This window comes from Oncorhynchus nerka, linkage group LG10, assembly GCF_034236695.1.
Source record: "Oncorhynchus nerka isolate Pitt River linkage group LG10, Oner_Uvic_2.0, whole genome shotgun sequence".
NCBI lineage: Eukaryota > Metazoa > Chordata > Actinopteri > Salmoniformes > Salmonidae > Oncorhynchus > Oncorhynchus nerka.
In genome coordinates, this window is record NC_088405.1 from 75,861,773 (window position 1) to 75,886,728 (window position 24,956).

Consider the following 24,956-nt stretch of genomic DNA (forward strand, 5'->3'; position numbering starts at 1 on the left):
TTACTCCACAATACTAAGCTAAATGACAGAGTATTCCAAAAGATACATCCTGTTTGAATAATGCAATTAAAGTAAAACTGAAAAAAAAAATAATAATAACTTTAGGTCCTGAACACAAAGCATTATTTTTGGAACAAATCCAACAACACATCACTGAATACCACTCTACAAGCATGGTGGTGTCTGCAGCATGTTATGAGTATGCTTGTCATCAAGACTTAAGTTCCCTCTAAGCTGCGCGTGTGCAGCTGCGCGTGTGCAGAAGAAACATCAGCCTGTGCAGTGAAGCACGACATTGAAATTCACTTAACTAAGTTGGAAAACTCTAGTAAGTTAACACTACCAACATTCCCCTTTAGTGAGGGAATCGTGATCAAAAAACGCAATATTAGCCACTGTCAATGCAACATACCAAAACAAACTAGTATTCAAAACTATGCAAGAGATTTTGAACTGGACTGTTTACACAGCATGAGCGGTCGTGAGTAGATGTGCTTGTTTTGAGATCAAAGCGAGAGCTGCATGTACAGTAGCCACGTGTGCACATTTGTTCATATCCTTTACTAGTTAGTGAGTTACTAGCACAATTAAAGATAATTTGTAATCAGCAATGGGGGAGTGATTGCTTCCTACAAGAGCACAAAACATGCACATTAATAGACATATTTGAAAAGCAAGTCAGGTAAACAGCTTTTTTTTCCTCTTAAAGGGGCTGTCTTGTATTTTGAGACGGGATTGAATAAAATAAGTAGCAGAAGGCAGAAGACAGCATTATCACAGAGAATCAGACAAATTATGCTATGGGAATAATAATGCATTATATATTTTGTAAAGTGGTTTATTGCATCAAGAGGAATACATATGTAATAATGTTGTTCATTGACTATAGCTCAGACTTCAACACCAATGTACCCTCCAAGCGCATCATTAAGCTCTGAACCCCTTCCTAAGCAACTGGGTCCTGGACCTGCTGACGGGTCGCCCCCAGGTGGTGAAGGTAGGAAACAACACCTCCAATACACAAGTCCTCAACACAGGGGCCCCACAAGGCTACGTGCTCAGTACCCTCCTGCACTCCATGTTCACCCACGACTGCGTGGTCACACACACCTCCAACTCAATCAAGTTTGCAGACACAACAACAGGACTAGGCTTGATTACCCAACAATGACGTGGCAGCACACAAGGGAGGTGAGGGACCTGGCGGAGTAGTGCCAGGAAAACAACATCTCCCTCAACAAAACGAAGGAGCTAATCATGGACTTCAGGACACAGCAGAGGAGCACGCCCCCATCCACAACGATGGGACCGCAGGTGATAAGCTTTAAGTTTCTCGGAGTACAGGTCACTGACAATCTGAAATAGTCCATCCACACAGACAGTTTGATGAATTTAGGCGCAACATAGACTCTTCAACCTCAGGAGGCTGAAGAAATGTGGCTTGGCCCCTAAGACCCTTACAAACTCCTACAGATGCATAATAAAGAGCATCCTGTTCGGCTGTATCACCGCCTGGTACGGCAACTGCACCACCCGCAGGGCTCTCCAGAGGGTGGTGCGGTCTGCCCAACGCATCACCGGGGGTACACTACATGCCCTCCAGGACACCTACAGCACTTGACGTCAAATGAAGGCCAAAACATCATCAAGGACAAACACCACCCAAGCCAAGGCCTGTTCAACCCACTAACACCCAGAAGGCCATCACTAGCCACCTACCACCCAGATACTCAACCTCTGAACCGAAGAGGCTGCTACCCTATGCACATCGACATGGAATCACTGGTCACTTTAATAATGTTTACATACTGTTTTACTCACTTCATGTGTATACAGTACCAGTCAAAAGTTTGCACACACCTACTCATTTCACTTTATTATTATTTTTTTTACTCTTTTCTACATTGTAGAATAATAGTGAAGACATCAAAACTATGAAATAACAAAAAAAAAAGTGTTAAACAAATTTGAGATTCTTCCAAGTAGACACCCTTTGCCTTGATGACAGCTTAGCACACGTGGCATTCTCTCAATGACTTCATGGGGTAGACACCTGAAATGCATTTAAACTAAAACAGGTGTGAATTGTTAAAGTAAAATTCTGGAATTTCTATCCTTCTTAATGCGTTTGAGGCACTCCATTGTGTTGTGAGAAGGAAGAGGTAGAGTTGGTACACAGAAGATAGCCCTATTTGGTAAAAGACCATGTCTATATTATAGCAAGAACAGCTCAAATAAGCAAAGAGAAACAACAGTCCATCATCACGAAGACATGAAGGTCAGTCAATCAGGAAAATTCCAATAAGTTTGACAGTTTCTTCAAGTGCAGTCGCAAAAACCATCAAGTGCTCTCATGAGGACCGCCACAGAAAAGCTGCAGAGGTTAAGTTCATTGGAGTTAACCGCCTGAGAAAACGGCAATTAACTGCACTTCAGATTGCACCTCAGAGTTCAAGTAACAGACGCATCAACATAAACTGTTCAGAGGAGACTGCATGAATCATGACATGGTCGAATTGCTGTAAAGAAACCACTAAAGGACACCAACAAGAAGAAAAGACTTGCTTGGGTCAAGAAACACGAGAAATGGACATTAGAAAGGTGGAAATCTGTCCTTTCGTCTGATGAGTCCACATTTGAGATTTTTGGTTTTAAACGCTGTGTCTTTGTGAGATGCAGAGTGGGTAAACATGAACACCGTGAAACATGGAGATGGTGGTGTGATTGTGCTTTGCTGGTGACACTGATTTATTTAGAATTTAAGGCACACTTAACCAGCATGGCTTCCACAGCATTCTGCAGCGATATGCCATCTCATCTGGTTTGCACTTACTGGGACTATCATTTGTTTTTCAACAGGACAATGACCCAAAACACACCTCCAGGCTGTGTAAGGGCTATTTGACCAAGAAGGAGAGTGATTGAGTGTTACATCAGGTGACCTGGCTCGATAATCACCTGACTTCAACCCAACAGAGATGGTTTGGGATGAGTTGGAGCGCAGAGTGAAGGAGAAGCAGCCAACAAGTGCTACGCATGTGGGAAATCCTTCAAGACTGTTGGAAAAGCATTCCAGGTGACTACCTCATGAAGCTGGTTGAGAGAATGCAAAGCTGTCATCAAGGCAAAGGGTGGCTATTGAAGAAACTCAAAAATAAAAATATATTTTGTATTGTTTAACACTTTTTTGGTTACTACATGATTCCATTTGTGTTATTTCATAGTATTGATGTATTCACTATTATTCTATAATGTACAAAATAGTACAAATAAAGAAAAACCCTGGAATGAGTATGTGTCCAAAATGTTGACTGGTACTGTAAGTATTCAGACCCTTTGCTATCAGACTCGAAATTGAGCTGAGATGCATCCTGTTGATCATCTTTGAGATGTTTCTACAACTTGGAGTCCACCTGTGGTAAATTCAAATAGATTGGACATGATTTGGAAAGGCACACCTGTCTGTCTATATAAAAGGTCTCACAGTTGACAGTGCATGGCAGAGCAAAAACCAAGCCAGGAGGTCGAAGCAAGTATCCATAGAGCTCCGAGACAGGATTGTGTCGAGGCACAGATCTGGGTAAGGGTACCAAAACATGTCTTCAGCATTGAAGATCCCCAAGAACACAGTGGCCTCCATCATTCTTAAAATGGAAAAAGTTTGTAATCACTAAGACTTCCTAGAGCTGGCTGCCCAACCAAACTGAGCAATCGGGGGAGAAGGAACTGTCAGGGAGGTGACCAAGAACTCGATGGTCACTGACAGAGCTCCAGAGTTCCTCTGAGGAGATGGGAGAGCCTTCCAGAAGGACATCTCTGCAGCATTCCACCAATCAGGCCTTCATAGTTGAGTGGCCAGACAAAAGCCACTCCTCAGTAAAAGGCACATGACAGCCTTTTCTTTTTTTAAATGTAAATGTTCCAATGCATGCATCAGAGGCTTGTATGCTGCTTGTATGACTGGAGCCTGGAGATGCTCAACATGTTTATAACAACTAATGGTCAATTACAGTGAGACCGCCAGTCTTTTGCATGACAATAATCAAAATTAAATTACTACCACAGCAATAATCTCACCCAATTTCACTGATCTCCTCACTTAGGAACTAAACAACTCTCCCAAACGTAGAGCCGGTGCACTTTTTCCACTCGTGTTAAGTACTTTGACTTTTCAGTGTATTTATTCTATAACTGAGTAAAACCTGCAACCCTAAACATGTAGCTAGGGGGGCACAAATGCATGCCGATGGGATTCCTCACTGAAAACAGCATGGTAACCTAAGGAAAAACATATAGTGAAGACATGGAACATAGACGACCAATCCTCAATTACTCTAGCTTCTAGATCTTTATATTTTTTTAAAAGAGCAAAAGTATAAACTATGAGGGGAGTGTGAATGTTTCTCAAGCCTTGCTAAAAAAGCGAGCTGAAAATCCTGCCAACAGCATGACTGGATGCCTCCCCTGCACAGGGAGCACAATGTCTGGGATTGTGAGTGTTGGTGGAAGATCCTGCTCAGGTATCGGCTATGTGGCTCTCTAAGCACTGCCACACAGTTTCACACCATGATGCCAATCCAGGCCCTGAATGAGAATTCCCTTAGTCAACGCTGCCGCCTCATTATCCCCGCCTCTCCATTGTAGGAATACCCTGGCAGCTTTCCAACCTCCCCTCTCAATGCAGGAATTGTTTACGGGGGAATGGAATCCCGTTAGGGAAATCCATGGCATCCTCAAAAGCCGGTGTATGTACAGCCAGTGAGGCTGCAGGGAGAGTGAGTTAGCAGTTCCGTTAATGTGTGGGGTCAGGGCCAGGGACACTGGGCTATGCCAGTTATGTAATTAATGAACATGCAGAGGGGAGCCACAATGGGCGCTGCGGCCCACACAATGCTCCTCCAGCAACCGGGGCATCCAGCATTGAGAGGCCGAAGACAAACAAGGAGCCCTTTGAGACTGTATGCGCACTCACAGACATAACAAGTGTACAAAGGAGTGTGGTTGGTTGTGTAATATGAATGCAGGGCTGTTTAGAGCCACTCCATTTTGAATATCTAGAACATCTGATTAAACTCAAGCTTATATCCACTAGTTTATGCTTGTTTGTTAACACCTTCATTCCTTCATTTGCCTTGGTGGTTGCCAAGCTACCTAGCCAGGTGATGGAAACATTGAGATTATTATTTTTTAAATACAAGTTAGATATTAGAGGGATAAAAAGGCCGTTATTTACAGAATTGTCTGTAAGCAGGTCATTTGAAAAGGGTTGTGTTTAAGTCAGACAGGGTGTTCGCACCTTGTTAGCCAATAGCACCTCTTTTCAGGGCCAGGAAAACATATCAAACGGAAGCCTTTGGACAGAGAGCAGCACCAGAATAGAACAGAAGTGCCCCACAATTCCGAGTGGAGAGCTGACATAGTCTTTGAAAAAGTGCCATGTCAGGTCTGTTTAGAATGATGTGCGTGCCAAAGAGTTTCCAAAAGCATAGCACTTCAGTCATTACGACACCAGACAAAATCTAGCGTAATTGCGGACGCCACAAAACACTGAAACTAAGCAGAGGAAGTCCCTCAAGTGATTTGGCTGCCACACAGTTAGGTGAGCTCCTATTGTTGAGGCGCATGTATATCGCCTTGTTGTTCTTTCGTGATCTCTCACTCTCGTTCCCATAAGACTCCTCTCACTCTCTCTGCTCATCTGCCAAGTATCTCAGGTCAGGCTAGGCTGCAATGCGACAGGCCAAGGTCAAGAATCCGTCGATAAATCCTTGTGTCTCGGTGGCTACGCACAATATACCCCCATCCCTCATATGGCCTACAGGAACCCTGGAGTGCCAGCTAACGAGGCTCTGGTGGCTCCTCTGCACACCTTACTCTCAGCTAACTGATGAGTAACAGCCAGTCACCTGTCTATCTAACCACGACACAGACACCACTATTAATGTCCTATAAAGATTATGCGAGCATCCTGATATTTACCTAAACCTGAAATCACATTTGTTTCACATTTATTAGGGACGGTTACTTAGAGTTCAGTTAACGGGAAGGATAGATGAGCTGAATGGCCTGTTCTCATAACACAAATGCTTTTAGCTTATGTTTTTACGACAGCAGCCCTTTTAAAATGAGGAACAATCATCTGCTACACAAACATGGCATCTATAATAAATGTAATGGCAAATGTGTTCAGTTGAGAGGATTAGTACCGCTTCTTTCAGTCTACAGGACTGCAGCAGTCAAAACACGATGCTACGAAAAGTAGAGCAATGAGGCTGTTGTGTAAAATCACCCACTTGTCTGTCTTTTCTCACAAACGTGACAAGCTTAGACGAGACTGTGCAATGCTCCAAATTGCAATATCCATTTCACAAAAATAAATCATTATAATTTTGACAAAGCTTAGTTTGAGTAATGCTTGTTTGAGAGAAACCTGAACTCACGCTGAAGGGGTGGGAAGGGGTTGAAAGTAAGATTTGTCACCATCTAGCCTAATCCTTAACCTAAGTCATACCCTGTACATTTCATTATGTTCTACATAATCTTGAATCATTTATTATGTTTACATTTGTATTTCTATGGAGTAGGCATAGATAAGATAAGATTTGTTAGATAATCACACCATGATTCTTGAACCAAATATATTGAGATCCGCTAGTGGGATGCAAGACCGATATTAAAAGGAAGCTTGACATTTAGTAGCCTATGTAAAAAAAAAAAAAAGGAAAGAAAGAGAAGTGTAGTATATAGGCCAAGTGTTCTCTGTTTCTACATAACGCTACAATTAGGGGGCTTTCCCCAGGTAAATAAGAAAATACAAACAAATGCCAAAATGCTTCAAGCTTACTGAAAAAGTCAGACATCTGCAGCAATGCTACAACGGCAATGTCTAACCACAAAATACTGATACCTGGAAACAAGTAACCATGCATGGTCAGAACACAAATATTAAGAATAAAAACCTTCTTTAAACCCTTGTTTACTTAGAGAACCTACAGAATAAACTGGCTTTACAATACTAGCTCAAATCTAGTGACGAGAAGAAGAAATAAATAGATAGTTACAGTTGAAGTCGGAAGTTTACATACACCTTAGCCAAATACATTTAAACTCAGTTTAACAATTCCTGACATTTAATCCTAAAAAAAAAAATCATCGTCTTAGGATCACCACTTTATTTTAAGAATGTGAAATGTCAGAATAATAGTAGAGAGAAGGATTCATTTCAGCTTTTATTCCTTTCATCACATTCCCAGTGGGTCAGAAGTTTACATACACTCAATTAGTATTCGGTAGCATTGCCTTTAAATTGTTTAACTTGGGTCAAATGTTTTGGGGAGCCTTCCACAAGCTTCCCACAATAAGTGAATTTGAATTTTGGCCCATTCCTCCTGACAGAGCAGGTGTAACCGAGTCAGGTTTGTAGGCCTCCTTACTCTCACATGCTTTTTCAGTTCTGCCCACAAATTTTATATGGGATTTGGGGTGGCCACTCCAATACCTTGACTTTGTTGTCCTTAAGTTTGGAAATATGCTTGGGGTCATTGTCCACTTGGAAGACCCATTTGCGACCAAGCTTTAACTTCTTGACTGAGGTCTTGAGATGTTGCTTCAATATATCCACATAATTTTCCTAGCCACCGTGCTTCTACACCTGCATTGCTTGCTGTTTGGGGTTTTAGGCTGGGTTTCTGTAGAGCACTTTGAGATACCAGCTGATGTACAAAGGGCTATATAAATAAATTTGATTTGTAAACTTCTGACCCACTGGGAATGTGATGAAAGAAATAAAAAACTGAAAGAAATCATTCTCGACTATTATTCTTACATTTCACATTCTTAACATAAAGTGGTCATCCTAACTGACCTAAGACAGGGAATGTTTTACTAGGATTAAATGTCAGGAATTGTGAAAAACTGAGTTTAAATGTATTTGGCTAAGCTGTATGTAAACTTCCGACTTAAACTGTACTTCAGCTATCCATCTATGGGGAGGTCAAACTTGGCACTTTGCATAATGGAAATGAGGCCACGATAACACAGGCCTTGGAGGCATATTCTGGTAATGGGAATTGTAGGGCCTTAATCAAATCTGCAATATGGGGAACGCGGATGGAATCAATGAATCCAGAAAATAAAACAGAATTCAACAATATTCACAAATGTATTGAACTTATTAGTAAGCAATTAACTAAATGTATTGAACAATTATTAAGTTTATATCAAGAGAAATGAATAAAAATGCATCAGTGCATACCCTGCAACTTTCTGAAGAGGCAACGTGAATTCCCCATCTGTGTATGTGCGGTGCACAGCTTTCACTTTGTGTAGCCGTTAGCGATAAAGCTAACGAAAATAAATATTCTGGTAGATGGGAAGGCTTTCCCAAAAACCTTCAATTAAAATGTTAACTATAAAGTAGCCTATGCTTACCTGGCAGAATGATATCATGATTATTTGCATCAATCCAGTGGGTATTTGCTTTACAAACACTACCATCACACTACAAAAACACAGCACACTGCAAAAAAAATGCCAGACCTCAAATGTGGTCCCCTCATGTGGTTTAAGCATTGGTTTTAGACTTAAAACTAATCTATTTAGTTGTTTTAACAAATAAAAAAGCTGGGGAAAAAACAAGGGGCAATGTAAACCTGGAAAAACAAAACGGAATTTATAGGGCTTTAGAATTTATAGGGCTTTAGAATAAGACAGGTTCGGTGTGCCTCTCCTGATACAAAAGGGGAGGTGATACTTTAAGAGGACAGGTGGTTAACCATTGAGATCCCTAGTTGTTGGCCAATAATAATAAGTGTGTGCTGCACTTGCCACTGGTTCCATTGACCAGTTAATGCAGGCAATTAACTTTTATTTTCTCAATTCTACATGCCTGTTGTTACATAGAAGCACTGAAAATCTTGAAGACACGACTTGAAAAAAGTTGAGGAAAGATGCCCCAGATCAAAAAAGGTGATACAGGGCAGAGCTCAACATCTTCCACAGAAAGTCTTGTTCCAAATAATTGACAAATAAGAACAGGCCACTGAGTCCATTACATTGGATTTAGAAGGGGTAAACTCGTGATTGGTGTAACCACATATCTCAAATGTTGCAAATTTGAGGTGACATGACAAGATTATTTTAGATTCTCCAATGTCATAGAATAATTGAATGTTAATAGAGGGACATGTAGTAGAACAGGCAGTGTGTCCTTTTATTTTAATAAAGCTGAAGTTACTGACAGGGAGAATTTGACAGTCATGTTCCGTGGATTAAACATATTTTTCGAGTTTAGGAAAATAGGCAATTTATCCTACTTCAAAAAAATCTAAATTCAAGCCAACTAAGTCTAAAATCTTTTCATTCAATTTACACCACTTCATCTGAGCAGTAGTCTACTCCCAGTGCTTGGACAGTTGGGCTAACAGCTCACTGAGGCGATGACGTTGCATCTTATTTTTCTTAGTATTAAATCAACCATGGCAGAAGGCATACTGAATAGAGAGGGGAATTGAGTGGCTGGTACCCTACAGGCCTGACGTTCTTTAGCTCATTTAATAGGGGGGCTGCATTAGCCTGGCCTGTTTTAAATAACCTGCCGGGACGGGCACACTTATAAATGAAGAGCAAAGGCAGATAGATGCAGAGCCATTTATATCCACGCTAGTGAGCTCTGCCTGCCACCATGAAGACCTGGTTCGAATCCAGGCTGCATCACATCCGGCCGTGATTGGGTGCCATAGGGCGGTGCACAGTTGGCCCAGTGTCGTCCGGGTTTGGACGTCATTGTAAATAAGAATTTGTTCTTAACTGACTTGCCTAGTTAAATAAAAGTTCAATTAAAAAATATATGAAAAATAAAACAAAACACCCTGCTCTCAGTATCCCAGTTAAGTCCGCTGACAATGAACAAAATGGATGAACTCAATGAGTGAGCCGCACAAATGAATGACTATTGCAAATAGGTTTCCTAATGATTTATCTCTGAAGACAAAGCACTGTGCTGTTCAGCTAAAACTACTCCAAATCACTACCGAGGCCAATTAACCACTACATCATAAATCCCGCTTTACATGCAATTGATACCAATCAAATGAATATGGTGACTATTAAAGTTTCTGCTTTGTCATTGGCACAGTGGCAGCTATGAGTCGTTCTGTGTGTGGAAAACAGGAATTGGAAAGATTACCTTGTTTTTGCAGTGAGATAAGTAACTAATTATCTCTAGCTTCAAACTAGAGTGTAAATGATGGGATATGAAGACATCCTATACTGAGTCAGTACACTGTGTCCATAGTTTACAGCAGCCAGACTCCTGTATTAGAGAAACAGGCACATCAAACGATAATTTCCATTAATAACCGTGACAAACATCTCCTTAATTAATTGCACCCGCAATGAAACATGGTAATTGATAACCATCCTAAGAAGTGTCTAAAGGTTCCATAGTTGGCCAATTAACCACTAGACAGGAACGATCCAACTGTGCTCGTTTGTAAGGATGCACAATTGGAATGGAGATGGCGCCGGCAGGAAGGATGGCCGTTTTACAGGCTCCTGACCAATTGTGCTATTTTGTGTTTGTTTTTTTGCACCGATCTTAACATCTTTTTGTACATAATGTTTTCGCCATTGTTTCCTATGACCTAAAATACACTGCTCGAAAAAAATAAAGGGAACACTAAAATAACACATCCTAGATCTGAATGAAATATTCTTATTAAATACTTTTTTCTTTACATAGTTGAATGTGCTGACTACAAAATCACACAAAAAATATCAATGGAAATCAAATGTATCAACCCATGGAGGTCTGGATTTGGAGTCACACTCAAAATTGAAGTGGAAAACCACACTACAGGCTGATCCAACTTTGATGTAATGTCCTTAAAACAAGTCAAAATGAGGCTCAGTAGTGTGTGTGGCCTCCACGTGCCTGTATGACCTCCCTACAACGCCTGGGCATGCACCTGATGAGGTGGCGGATGGTCTCCTGAGGGATCTCCTCCCAGACCTGGACTAAAGCATCCACCAACTCCTGGACATGTCCTAGATGTGCTCAATTGGATTCAGGTCTGGGGAACAGGCGGGCCAGTCCATAGCATCAATGCCTTCCTCTTGCAGGAACTGCTGACACACTCCAGCCACATGAGGTCTAGAATTGTAGAGGAACCCAGGGCCAACCGCACCAGCATATGGTCTCACAAGGGGTCTGAGGATCTCCTCTCGGTACCTAATGGCAGTCAGGCTACCTCTGGCGAGCACATGGAGGGCTGTGCGGCCCCCCAAAGAAATGCCACCCCACACCATGACTGACCCACCGCCAAACCGGTCATACTGGAGGATGTTGCAGGCAGCAGAACATTCTCCACGGCGAATTTGCCAATCTTGGTGTTCTCTGGCAAATGCCAAACGTCCTGCACGGTGTTGGGCTGTAAGCACAACCCCCACCTGTGGATGTCATACCACCCTCATGGAGTCTGTTTCTGACCGTTTGAGCAGACATGCATATTTGTGGCATTTTGCAGGGCTCTGGCAGTGCTCCTCCTGCTCCTCCTTGCACAAAGGCAGAGGTAGCGGTCCTGCTGCTGGGTTGTTGCCCTCCTATGGCCTCCTCCACGTCTCCTGATGTACTGGCCTGTCTCCTGGTAGCGCCTCCATGCTCTGGACACTACGCTGACAGACACAGCAAACCTTCTTGCCACAGCTCACATTGATGTCCCATCCTGGATGAGCTGCACTACCTGAGCCACTTGTGTGGGTTGTAGACTCCGTCTCATGCTACCACTAGAGTGAAAGCACCGCCAGCATTCAAAAGTGACAAAAACATCAGCCAGGAAGCATAGGAACTGAGAAGTGGTCTGTGGTCACCACCTGCAGAACCACTCCTTTATTGGGGGTGTCTTGCTAATTGGCTATAATTTCCACCTGTTGTCTATTCCATTTGCACAACAGCATGTGAAATTGATTGCCAATCAGTGTTGCTTCCTAAGTGGACAGTTTGATTTCACAGAAGTGTGATTGACTTGGAGTTACATTGTGTTGTTTAAGTGTTCCCTTTATTTTTTTGAGCAGTGTATATTCTGGACATCAGAACAGCTATCACTAAAGTCGACATATTGATTATCCTGTACCAGCCCTAATCCCCGACACTCCTAGAAGGTGAAGACTGCACTATAGAGGCTGGCGCACGGCACCCTGGTGAGACTACGGTGGTGAATTAATAAAATCACCTCTACCCTCATTCTATTGCCGAATTAGAAATCGCTGGAAAATAAACTGGACGAGCTTCGTTCGAGACTATCCCATCAACGGGACATTAAGAAATGTAAAATACCATACTTCTCTGAGTCATGGCTGGACATGGATAATATACAGCTAGCTGTTTTTTTCTATGAATCGGCAGGACAGAATGGCAGAGTCTGGTAAGATCAGCGTCAGTGGTAATGTGTCTCTTTAGTGGTGGTGTGTCTGAAATCTAATAAAGGAAGTCCCGAGGTTCTATTCACCTGAGTTAGAATACCTCATGATAAGTTGTAGACCATACTATTTACCAAGAGAGGTTTCATCTGTATTTTTTGTAGCAGCCTATTTACCACCACAAACCAATGCTAGCACTAAGACCACACTCAATAAGCTGTATAGGGCCATAAGCCGGTGATTTTAAATGCAGGAAAACTGAAGTACGTTTTACCTTCATCTACCATCATGTCACCTGTGCAACTAGAGGGATAAAACTCTAGATCACCTTAACTCCACACACAGAGGAGCATAAAAAGCTCTCCCTTTGCTCTCCATTGGGCAAATCGGACCATAACTCTATCCTCCTGATTCCTGCTTACATGCAAAAACAAACGGGAAGTACCAGTGACATACCCAATACAGAAGTGGTTCGAGGACTTTTTTGCAAGCACAGACTGGAATATGTTGCGGGATTAATCTGATGGCATTGAGGAGTTCACCACATAGACGACAATGTCCCCACAGTGACCGTATTCACCACAAACAGAAGCCATGGATTACAGGCAACATTCTTACTGAACTAAAGGCTAGAGCTGCCACTTTCAAGGAGCTAATCCAGACGCTTATAAGAGATCCCGCTTTGCCACTTCGACAAACCATCAAACAGGCAAAGCGTCAATACAGGACTAAGATCTAATCCTACTATACCAGTTCTGACACCCGTCGGATGTGGCAGGGCTTGCAAACTACAAATGGAAACCCAGTCAAGAGCTGCCCAGTGACGTGAGCCTACCAGACGAGCTAAATGCCTTCTATGCTCGCTTTGAGGCAAGCAACACTGAACCATCCATGAGAGCACCAGCTGTTCTGGACGACTGTATGATCACGCTCTCTGTAGCAGATGTGATAATACCTTTACAAACAGGTTACAATTCACAAGGCGGATTACAAGGACTCTCAGTCAGAGCATGAACTGATCAGTTGACAACTGTCTTCACCTACATTTTCAACCTCTCTGACCCAGTCTGTAATACCTACATGAAATGCTTTGAAAGGCTGGCCATGGATCACATCTACGCCACCATCCCAGACACCCTAGATCCATTCCAAATCACATACCGCCCCAACAGATCCACAGATGAAGCAATCTCTATTGCACTCTACACTGCCCTTTCCCACCTGAAGAAAAGGAACACCTACGTGAGAATGCTGTTCATTATCTACAGCTAAGGGTTCAACATCATAGCACCCTCCAAGCTCATTACTAAACTCAGGACCCTGGGACTAAACATCTCCCTTTGCAACTGGATCCTAAACTTTGATGGGCTGCCACCAGGTGGTGAGGGTAGGTAACAACATATACGCCACACTGATCCTCAACATGGGGACACCTCAGGGGTGCATGCTCAGTTCTCTCCTGTATTCCCTGGTCACCTACAACTGCATGGCCATGCACGATTCAACCACCATCATTAAGTTTGTCGACACCACGACAGTGGTAGGCCAAATCACCGATGAGATAGCAGTGTGACCTGGCAGTGTGGAGCCAGGACAACAACCTCTCCCACAACGTGGGCAAGACAGATGACCTTATCATGGACTACAGGACACGGAGGACCGAGCACACCCCCAGTCACATCAACAGAGCTGTGGTAGAGCTGGTCGAGAGCTTCCAAATTCCTCGGTGTCCACATCACTAAGGACCTAGCATGGTCCAATTACACCAACACAGTCGTGAAGAGGGCACAACACCTTTTCCCCCTCAGGAGGCTGAAAGATTTGGCAAAAAGTGATTGACTCTGCTGTCCTGGCGTCGTGAGGGAGTTTGTTCCACCATTGGGGGGCCAGAGCAGCGAACAGTTTTGACTGGGCTGAGCGGGAACTGTACTTCCTCAGTGGTAGGGAGGCGAGCAGGCCTCCGGAGACACCTGAAACCCCACCTCTTTAAGGAATACCTAGGATAGGATAAAGTAATCCCTCTCACCCCCCTTAAAAGATTTAGATGCACTACTGTTCCACTGGATGTCATAAGGTGAATGCACCAATTTGTAAGTCGCTCTGGATAAGAGCGTCTGCTAAATGACTTAAATGTAAATGTAAATAATAAGTACACAATGAGTAATGAAAACATGGCTATATACATGGGGTACCAGTACAGAAACGATGTGCAGGAGTATGAGGTAATTGAGGTAGATATGTACATATAACTAGGAATAAAGTGACTAGGCAACAGTATAGATAATAAACAGTAGCAGCAGCGTAAGTGATGAGTCAAAAAAGTTAGTGCAAAAAGGGTCAGTGCAGTTAGTTAAATAGTTAACCAAATAGCTACCTGAACTAACTATTTAGCAGTCTTATGGCCTGGGGGTAGAAGCTGTTCAGGGTCCTGTTGGTTCTAGACTTGCCGTGAGGTAGCAGACAGAACAGTCTATGACATGGGTGGCTGGAGTATTTGACAATGTTTAGGGCCTTCCTCTGACACTGCCTGGTATAGAGGTCATGGATGGCAGGGAGCTCAGCCTCAGTGATGTATTGGGACGTACGCACTAACTGCAGTAGTGCCTTGCAATCGGATGCCAAGTAATTACCATACCAAGCGGTGATGTAGCCACTCAAAATGCTCTCAATGGTGCAGCTGTAGAACTTGAGGATCTGAGGGCCCAAGCCACATCTTTTCAGGCTCCTGGATTGGAAAAGAGGCATTGTTGTGCCCTCTTCACGACTGTGTTGTTGAGTAAGGACCATGATTGATCCTTAGTGATGTGGACACAAGGAACTTGAAGCTCTCAACCCGCTCCTCTACAGCCTCATCAATGTGAATGGGGGCGTGCTCGGCCCTCAATTTCCTGTAGTGCACAATCCTCCGTTGTCTTTGGCGACGTTGAGGGAGAGGTTGTTGTCCTGGCACCACACTCCCATGTCTCTGACCTCTTCCCTTAAGGTTGTCTCAACATCGCCGGTGATCAGGTCTACCACCGTCGTGTCATCAGCTAACTTAATGATGGTGTTGAAATTGTGCGCAGCCATGCAGTCGTGGGTGAACAGTGAATACGGGAGGGGAATAAGCAGGCACCCCTGAGGGGCCCCCGTGTTGAGAGTCAGTATGGCGGATGTGTTGTTGCCTACCCTCACCACCTGAGTGCGACCCATCAGGAAGTCCAGGATCCAGTTGCAGAGGGAGGTGTTCAGTCCCAGGGTCCTTAGCTTAGTGATGAGCTTGGAGGGCACTATGATGTTGAAAGCTGAGCTGTAGTCAATGAACAGCATTCTCACATAGGTGTCCTTTTGTCCAGGTCGGAGAAGACAGTGTGGCATGCAATAGAGATTGCGTCATCTGTGGATCTGTTGTGGCGGTATACGAATTGAACGGTTTCAGAGTGTCCTGGATGATGGTGTTAATGTGAGTCATGTTAGCCATAAACATGTCAGTGAAGACACTTACCAGCTGATCAGCGCATGCTCTGAATACACATCCTGGTAATCCGTCTGGCCCTGCAGCTTTGTGAATGTTAACCTGTTTAAAGGTCTTACTCACATTCACTACAACAACTGGTTCTCTCGTGCATGGCTCAGTGTTGCTTGCCTCGAAGCCTGCATAGAAGGCATTTGGCTTAGTAGGATTCAATCTTGTATTGACGCTTTGCCTGTTTGATGGCTCGTCGGAGGTCGTAACAGGATTTCTTATAAGCGTCCGGATTAGTATCCCACTCCTTGAAAGTGACAGCTCTAGCCTATAACTCAGTGCAGATGCTTCCTGTAATCCATGGCTTCTGGTTGGGATATGTACGTACGGTCACTGTTGGGATGACGTTGTCGATGCACTTATGAAGATGGTGACTGATGTGGTAAACTCTAAAATGCCATCGGATGAATCCTGGAACATATTCCAGTCTATGCTAGCAAAACAGTCCTGTAGTTTAGCATCCGCTACATCAGACCACTTCTGTATTGGGTGCATCACTGGTGCTTCCTGTTTGAGTTTTTGCTTGTAAGCAGGAATCAGAAGGATTCAGTTATGGTCAGATTTGCCAGATGGAGGGCGAGGATGAGCTTTGTATGCATTTCTGTGTGTGGAGTAAAGGTGCACAGGTGACATGTTGGTGGAAATGCAGTTAGACTGATTTCAGTTCCCCTGCATTAAAATCACCGGCCACTAGGTGCTCCGCTTCTGGATGAAAATGTTCTTGTTTGTTTATGGCCCTATACAGCTTGTTGAGTGCAGTCTTAAGCCAACATTGGTTTGTGGTGGTAAATAAACACCTACGAAAAATATAGATAAACTCCTTGGTAAATAGTATGGTCTACAGCTTATCATGAGGTATTCTAGGCGAGCAGAACCTTGAGACTTCCTTAATATTAGAGATTGTGCACCAGCTGTTGTTAACAAAGAGACACACACCTCCCCTTTACCTTACCCGAAGCTGAAGTTCTGTCCTGCTGATGCATATAAAAAACAGATAGATGTATATTATCCATGTCCTTGTTCAGCCACGAATCAGAGAAACAAAGGATATTACAGTTCTTCGGGTCCTGTTGATGGGATCATATAGAACCAAGCTCGTCCTGTTTCTTCTCCAGTGATTGTATGTTTGCCAATAAAATGGAGGGTAGAGGCGACATAGTTTCATCTAAGTGCCCGCACGTCGGCCTCGCTTACGTCACCTCTTTCTTCTATGCATCTCAGTGATTAGGGCCTGGTACGGGGTAAGCAGTATGTCCTGCGATGACGACTCATTGAAGTAAAAATCTTCATCCAAATCGAGGTTAGTGATTGCTGTTCTGATGGTGCAAACATTATGTACAAAATAAGTTAAGATCAGCTCAAAAAACACACACAAAATAGCAGAATTGATCAGGAGCCCGTAATACGGCAGCTATCTAATCCAGCACCATTTTATATGCTTGTAGTCAAGCACAAGGAACTGAAACCCATGTGCCTGTCTGGATAAGAGCGTCTGCTAAATGACTTAAATGTAATGTAAATGTTACATAAGTATTCAGAAGTCTCTGAATGTCATTGAGTGGCCTAGCCAGAGTCCGGACTTGAACCTGATCTAATATCTCTGGAGAGACCTGAAAATAGCTTTGCAGCGATGCTCCCCATCCAACCTGACAGAGCTTGAGAGGATCTGAAGAAAAGAATGGGAAAAACTCCAAATACAGGTGTGCCAAGCTTGTAGCTTCATACCCAAGAAGACTAGAGGCTGTAATATCTGCCAAAGGTTCTTCAACAAAGTACTGAGTAAAGGGTCTGAAAACTTTGTAAATGTGATATTTCCGGGGGGTATTTAGGTATTTGAGGTATTTTGTGTAGATTGATGAGGGGAAAAAGTAAATGTGCAAAAAGTGAAGGGGTCTGAATACTTTCCAAATGCACTGTACATAATCAATTACTTCGTACCCCTGCACATTGACTCAGTAATAGCACTCCTTGTATGTAGCCTTGACTGTTTTTGTGTTTCTATATAGCAAATATAATCTTACTTTTTAACTCTGCATTGTAGGGAATGGGATTGTAAGTAAGCATTTCACTGTAAAGTCGACACCAGTTGTATTTGGCACATGTGACCAATAAAATGCATTTGATTTTTGATTATGGCCCAGTATCATCTTAGTCATTATGGCTGATGTGGCATTGGAAATCCAACAAAGATTGACTAGCGCCAGTCATGTCGCTTGGTAGTTTCCCTTGGTTTTGATCACATTATGTGGTCTTTCAAGAGTAAGGAACTCCTTGTTAGTTAGGGTCAAAGTTAAGGGAAGCCTTGGAAACTTCAGTACATCACGTAAAGATCTTAAGGAGGGCCATTACACTCCACTAACGACAGTGTTTTGTACACAAGTTGGTCATAGCAATGCAAGGAATTGTCTAACCATTTCTCATGCACTTCTCCACCAAAGATTATATATATCAGTGAACGCACTTTGGAAAGCCTAAACATTTTCATTACATTCTGAACCAATAGTTTCACAATAAATTTTGATGTGCTACTCTCGAGTGTTTTGCAGGCTGACTTGTTTTTAAGGTGCGAGACAGATTGATGCCATGGACTAGATTAAACTGTAGGCTATGGATGGAATCTCTACGTAATATCAAAGGGGTATAATAAGGGAAGATAAACAATCATATAAATAACAGGTTGACCATGAGCAAAAAGGCTACTACATATTCATTAACTTGCTTAAGCAGAGATGTGTTTTGGATGATTAAAGGAGAAGTTAGCTTCTTTTTTTTACAACCGAATGGAAAGTGTTTGCTAGCACATGTGTAGGCTTGTTTTCTTCTTGTTAGCTTTGATGCATGCTTATGGTATTGATCAGACTTCCCTTACGGAACCAACACGGTTATATTTACACAATAATATGATAATTGTGGATAGTCAGATTAGTATAATAGTTTGTTTAAAACATTTACATGCTTTGCAAGATGAACAATTTCCCCAATAATCCTGTTTACATGGACACATCTGAAATGAAGCTACTGATGGGACTTTCGTTGCCTAAACATCGGATGACATCGCTAAAAAAAATACAATAGTCTTTACAAAGCAGAATGTTGAATAAAATTATATTTACACTTACTTTACCGGTTGTACATGCTGTTTGTCCTTTTTGGAATAGGAGGCAGCGATAGGGTATAAAGAGAAGTGTGATTTACCCAACTTCTTTGGTATCTTGTATTTTCAATCGATTGACGCATAGAGTACCACATTATTAGTCATAATACCCATAAAACCTAGCGGTAAAACAAGGAAATGATTCCAATCGTTTTTTCACCATGCATTTTCCCATAGAGGATTTTAGAAACGCTTAAAATAAGGGCTGTGTATGGTGTAGGCTTCCCCTGGCGTGACATGTTGATTTTTATTTTATTTTTTATTTTACCTTTATTTTACTAGGCAAGTCAGTTAAGAACAAATTCTTATTTTCAATGACGGCCTAGGAACAGGTTAACTGCCTGTTCAGGGGCAGAACGACAGATTTGTACCTTGTCAGCTCGGGGATTTGAACTTGCAACCTTTCAGTTACTAGTCCAACGCTCTAACCACTAGGCTACCCTGCCGCCCCATAACTGTGTAAATCACTTTAGGACAAAGTGACTCAATATATTTGCCTGCACTTACCCCCCAAAAACGAAATGACATTTAGCTGCTAAGGTGGCTATCACAAAGAACTACAAATGCTATGATGTGGACGAGACTTACGAATCAAGAAAAAAGGTTATCTCTGGATTAACTATATATTGTTGGCTAAATGTAGTAATGAATATATTGGAAAAATGTCATTAAAATTGACAATTCTGTGAACTGTCTTGTGCAAGTTTGAAATTGACACAATACCTGTTAGCATGCAGGAACTTGCAGGGTCTTGCATGGTCTACTTTTATGCTTATTAACATTTGAGCATAAATCTGAGTGTAAATATTTAATTTCACCTTTATTTAACCAGGTAGACCAGTCGAGAACAAGTTCTCATTTACAACTGCGACCTGGCCAAGATAAAGCAAAGCTGTGTGACAAAAACAACAGAATTACACATGGGATAAACAAATGTACAGTTAATAACACAATAGAAAAAGTCTGTACAGTGTGTGCAAATGTAGTAAGATTAGGGAGGTAAGGCAATAAATAGGCCATAGAGGCTAAATAATTACAATTTAGCAATAACACTGGAGTGATAGATGTGCCGATGATTATGTGCAAGTAAAGATATTTGGGTGCAAAAGAGCAACAAGAAAAATCAATAACAATATGGGGATGAGGTATTTACAGATGGGCTGTGTACAGGTACAGTGATCAGTAAGCTGCTCTCACAGCTGATGCTTAAAGTTAGAGAGGGAGATATAAGACTCCAGCTTCAGTGATTTTTGCAATTCGTTCCAGTCATTGGAATGAAAGGTGGCCAAATGAGGTGTTGGCTTTGGGGATGACCAGTGAAATATACCTGCTGGAGCGTGTGCTACGGGTGAGTGTTGCTATGGTGACCAGTGAGCTGAGATAATGCGGGGCTTTACCTAGCAAAGACTTATAGATGACCTGGAGCCAGTGGGTTTGGCGACGAATATGTAGCAAGTGCCAGTCGACAAGAGCATACAGGTCGCAGTGGTGGGTAGTATATGGGGCTTTGGTGATAAAAACGGATGGCACGGTGATAGACTACATCCAATTTGCTGAGTAGAGTGTTGGAGGTTATTTTGTAAATGACGTCGCCGAAGTCAAGGATCGGTAGGATAGTCAGGTTTACGAGTGTATGTATGTTGGCAGCATGAGTGAAAAAGGCTTTGTTGCGAAATAGGAAGCCGATTCTAGATTTAATTTTGGATTGGAGATGCTTAATGTGAGTCTGGAAGGAGAGTTCACAGTCTAACCAGACACCTAGGTATTTGTCCACAAGTCAGAACCGTCCAGAGTACTGACGCTAGTCGGGCGGGCGGTTGAGAGCAGCAATCGGTTGAATAACATGCACTTAGTTTTGCTAGCATTTAAGAGCAGTTGGAGGCCACGGAAGGAGAGTTGTATGACATTGAAACTTGTTTGGAGGTTTGATAACAGTGTCCAAAGAAGGGTCTGATGTATACAGAATGGTGTCGTCTGCGTAGAGGTGGATCAGAGAATCACCAGCAGCAAGAGCGACATCATTGATATATACAGATAAAAGAGTCGGCCCGAGAATTGAACCCTGTGGCACCCCCATAGAGACTGCCAGAGGTCCGGACAACAGGACCTCCGATTTGACACACTGAACTTTTTCTGAGAAGTAGTTGGTGAACCAGGCGAGGCAGTCATTTGACCAACCAAGGCTGTGGAGTCTGCCGATAAGAATGTGGTGATTGACAGAGTCGAAAGCCTTGGACAGGTTGAAGAAGACGGCTGCACAGTATTGTCTTTTATCGATGGCGGGTATGATATCGTTTAGGACCTTGCGCGTAGCTGAGGTGCACCCATGACCAGCTCGGAAACCAGATATCATAGTGGAGAAGGTACGGTGGGATTCGAAATGGTCGGTGATCTGTTTGTTAACTTCGCTTTCGAAGATTTTAGAAAGGCAGGGCAGGATGGATATAGGTCTATAACAGTTTGGGTCTAGAGTGTCTCACCCTTTGACGAGGGGGATGACCGTGGCAGCTTTCAAATCTTTGGTGATCTCAGACGATACAAAAGAGGTTAAAACAGGCTAGTAATAGGGGTTGCAACAATTTCTGTGGATAATTTTAGAAAGAAAGGGTCCAGATTGTCTAGTCCAACTGATTTGTAGGGATCCAGATTTTGCAGCTCTTCCAGAACATCAGCTGTCTGGATTTGGGTGAAAGAGTTGGCAAGTTTCTGCGGGGGGTGCAGAGCTGTTTTTAGGGGTAGCCAGGTGGAAAGCATGGCCAGCCGTAGAAAAATGCTTATTGAAATTAAATTATTGTAGATTTATCGATTGTGACAGTGTTTCCAAGCCTCAGTCCAGTGGGCAGCTGGGAGGTGCTCTTATTCTCCATGGACTTTATAGTGTCCCAAAACTTTTTGGAAATTGGTGCTGCAGGATGCAAATTTCTGTTTGAAAAAGCTAGCCATAGCTTTCCTTAACTGCCTGTGTATATTGGTTCCTAACTTCCTTGAAAAGTTGCATATCGCAGGGGCTATTCGGTGCTAATGCAGTACGCCACAGGATGTTTTTATGCTGGTCAAGGGCAGTCAGGTCTGGAGTGAACCAAGCGCTGTATCTGTTCTTAGTTCTACATTCTTTGAATGGGGCATGCTTATTTAAAGATGGTGAGGAATGCACTTTTAAAGAGCAACCAGGCATCCTCTACAGACGGGATGAGGTCAATATCCTTCCAGGATACTCGGGCCAGGTCGATTAGAAAGGCCTGCTTGCTGAGGGGTTTAAGGGAGCGTTTAAAAGCAATGAGGGGTGGTCGTTTGACTGCGGACCCATTACGGACACAGGCAATGAGGCAGTGATCGCTGAGATCCTGGTTGAAGACAGCAGAGGTGTATTTAGAGGGCAAGTTGGTCAGGATGATATCTATTTGGGTGCCCATGGTTATGGATTTAGGGTTGTACCAGGTAGGTTCCTTGATCATTTGTGTGAGATTGAGGGCCTCTAGTTTAGGTCACCTAACAGTACGAACTCTTAAGATAGATGGGTGGGCAATCAATTCACATATGGTGTTCAGGGCACAGCTGGGGGCTGAGGGGGGTCTATAACAAATAGAGCCAAATATATTGATTAAAGGCACCATGATTTACATGGTTATCAAAACATCACACCAAAACAACATGTAACACAGCCATTATTTTAAGTGTTTCTAAAATTCCCTATTGATAAAAAGAATGGTGTAAAAACGATTGGAACCATTTACCCGCTAGGTTTTGGGGTATTATTACACCTCCACTGTGGGGCTCTATTACACAATATGTAAACCATATGGGAATGTAGTCGACCTAAGCATGTTACCTCACCTGGCAGTTTGATTAGTCACAGTGCGAATTGCATCAGTATTGAAAATAAAAACGATATTGACCAACATACTAGGTCAGGTTGCTACACTACTCTGTGGATATTTTGTCTCACATTCCTACCTGTAAAACGACCAACCACACGGACAACCGGTGAAGTAATATTTTATTCACTCTTTTGCCTTGTGGTCGTGAGAGTTAACTTTCCTGTTCCAAACGCTAATTTCTGCCTACATAGAATTCTTTGCAATTCAACATTGGGTTTTCAGGCTAGGACTTTAGATAAATGCAGAAAATCGCCAATCCAAATAAACGTTATACCACAGTAACCATGGTGTTTTTGCTAAACGTTTTTGATTCAGATTTCGGACATAACGTTAAAGTTGTATGTGAAAACAATTTCTAAAGATCCATACTTGGTTTTCCAAAACTCACTTCACTCGTGCATGAAAGGGAAGCTTGCGCTACTGGTTTTGGAACACGCACATATCAAATACACCGTTGGAACGCCGATTAAACTGTTTACATGTCCTAATAATTAAAAAGATTATTCCGAAAACCAGGTTTTTTAATTGGCGTATGTTTACTTTGATTTTGACATTAATACGTTTAAGATAGTCATGTAAACACATTACTCTATTTCCATACTCGGACTACTGCCTTAATCAGTTTAATATGGAATCATTGGTATTCATGTAAACGTTTGATAACGTTAACTGAAGTGACAGAAATTTACCGGTGTGTTTGATGAGATGTTTTTCGGGTTATCACTCTCGCTTTCACCACAGTTTCCTCCTCCTGGTGTCTTCCACGCCAGCTGCAGAAAAACAGCTTGATCCCTTGGAGCCAAAACACCGCATTATAAAACAAACCAAAGACGCTAGATATTGTATATAGCTAACGTTAAACTGGTTAGGTAAATGTTTCCTGAACAACAACGTTACGTCCCATTAAAAAAAATATCGCCTCAATCTCGCTGTCCGTGTGTTCAAAAAGTCCCGCTGGAGATGGCTCGTTGGCAATGTTCAAACAGCTGTTATCGTGTTTAAGTAAAGCTAAACTGCCTTAAAAAATGTGATGGTACTTCACAATGAGAAAACATTGACTGAAATTCCCTTTTCAGACAGTTGAAGGACAGTTTTATAGGTCAACTTTACTATCAAACTGGAGGCTCGCACTAAAACATTCGAACCACGACTTCCAGGAGAGAATCCGAGAACATCGTGAACGCGCAGAGGCGTACCGTTCGTGACTGTGCGCGCTCTCGTGGAATGAGCGCACGTGGATTAGATTTAACATGCTCGGTCTCTCAGGACATTGCTCATCAATCAGATTGCAATTTTGGAAAACACTAAGTATGTTTGAAACCCAGCTCTGAAACTATAATCTTTGAAGTGTATTTTTACTCTACTACTCTGCCATCCTCTGGTGCTTGTCTGTAATGGCATCCTCTAAAGGTTACCATAATTTACACTGTTGTGACAGTACACCACACCAGTGACTGGCCACTACACCAAATTGCCTCAGGAAAAGCTTAGTCTGGGGCCCCAAAAGCAGGTGTCCGGGGGCAAATAAGAGGCATGCTACAGTACAAATGACAGGGAAAAAACAAATTGATTTGTTACATTTCTATTATATCAAAATACAAAACATATCTGAAGCAGAGTAAAGGTTACATGAGACTTTAGCATCTGACAATGTCAACTCAATAAATTATGCATAGTCAGCATGGAATGGGTGAGAGGGAAAGGGGCCTTTAATTGGTACTATTATCCAATACAACACTACCTTGGGAAGCAGGGTACACATCTCAGTAGACATGAATTGCTACTTCCCATGAGCCTCTGGCTAATCAATAGCTAAGAAATGCTCAACTCCATTCTCTTATATCCAGGCGGAGTTGAGTTTTGATAACTGGTCACAGGATTTGGTAGCAACAACATTGAGTCACCATCAGTCGATTCTTGTAAAAATGTAAATTCTGAAAACGCTTACCTGGACCTATGTTTGTCCTGTACAACTGCGGTCCTTCCGCAGGGTGCTAAAATT

At 42.6% G+C, this 24,956-nt stretch overlaps 1 protein-coding gene across 1 annotated transcript in view; it reads right to left on the reverse strand.

Moving 5' to 3' along the window:
- Positions 1-24,121, reverse strand: part of LOC115136005 (rho GTPase-activating protein 32-like) — a 259,254-nt gene extending 235,133 nt beyond the window's left edge. The window contains 1 exon segment of the mRNA XM_029671318.2: positions 23,644-24,121. The gene's annotated coding sequence lies outside the window, so the exon portion shown is untranslated.
- Positions 24,122-24,956: the final 835 nt, after the last annotated feature.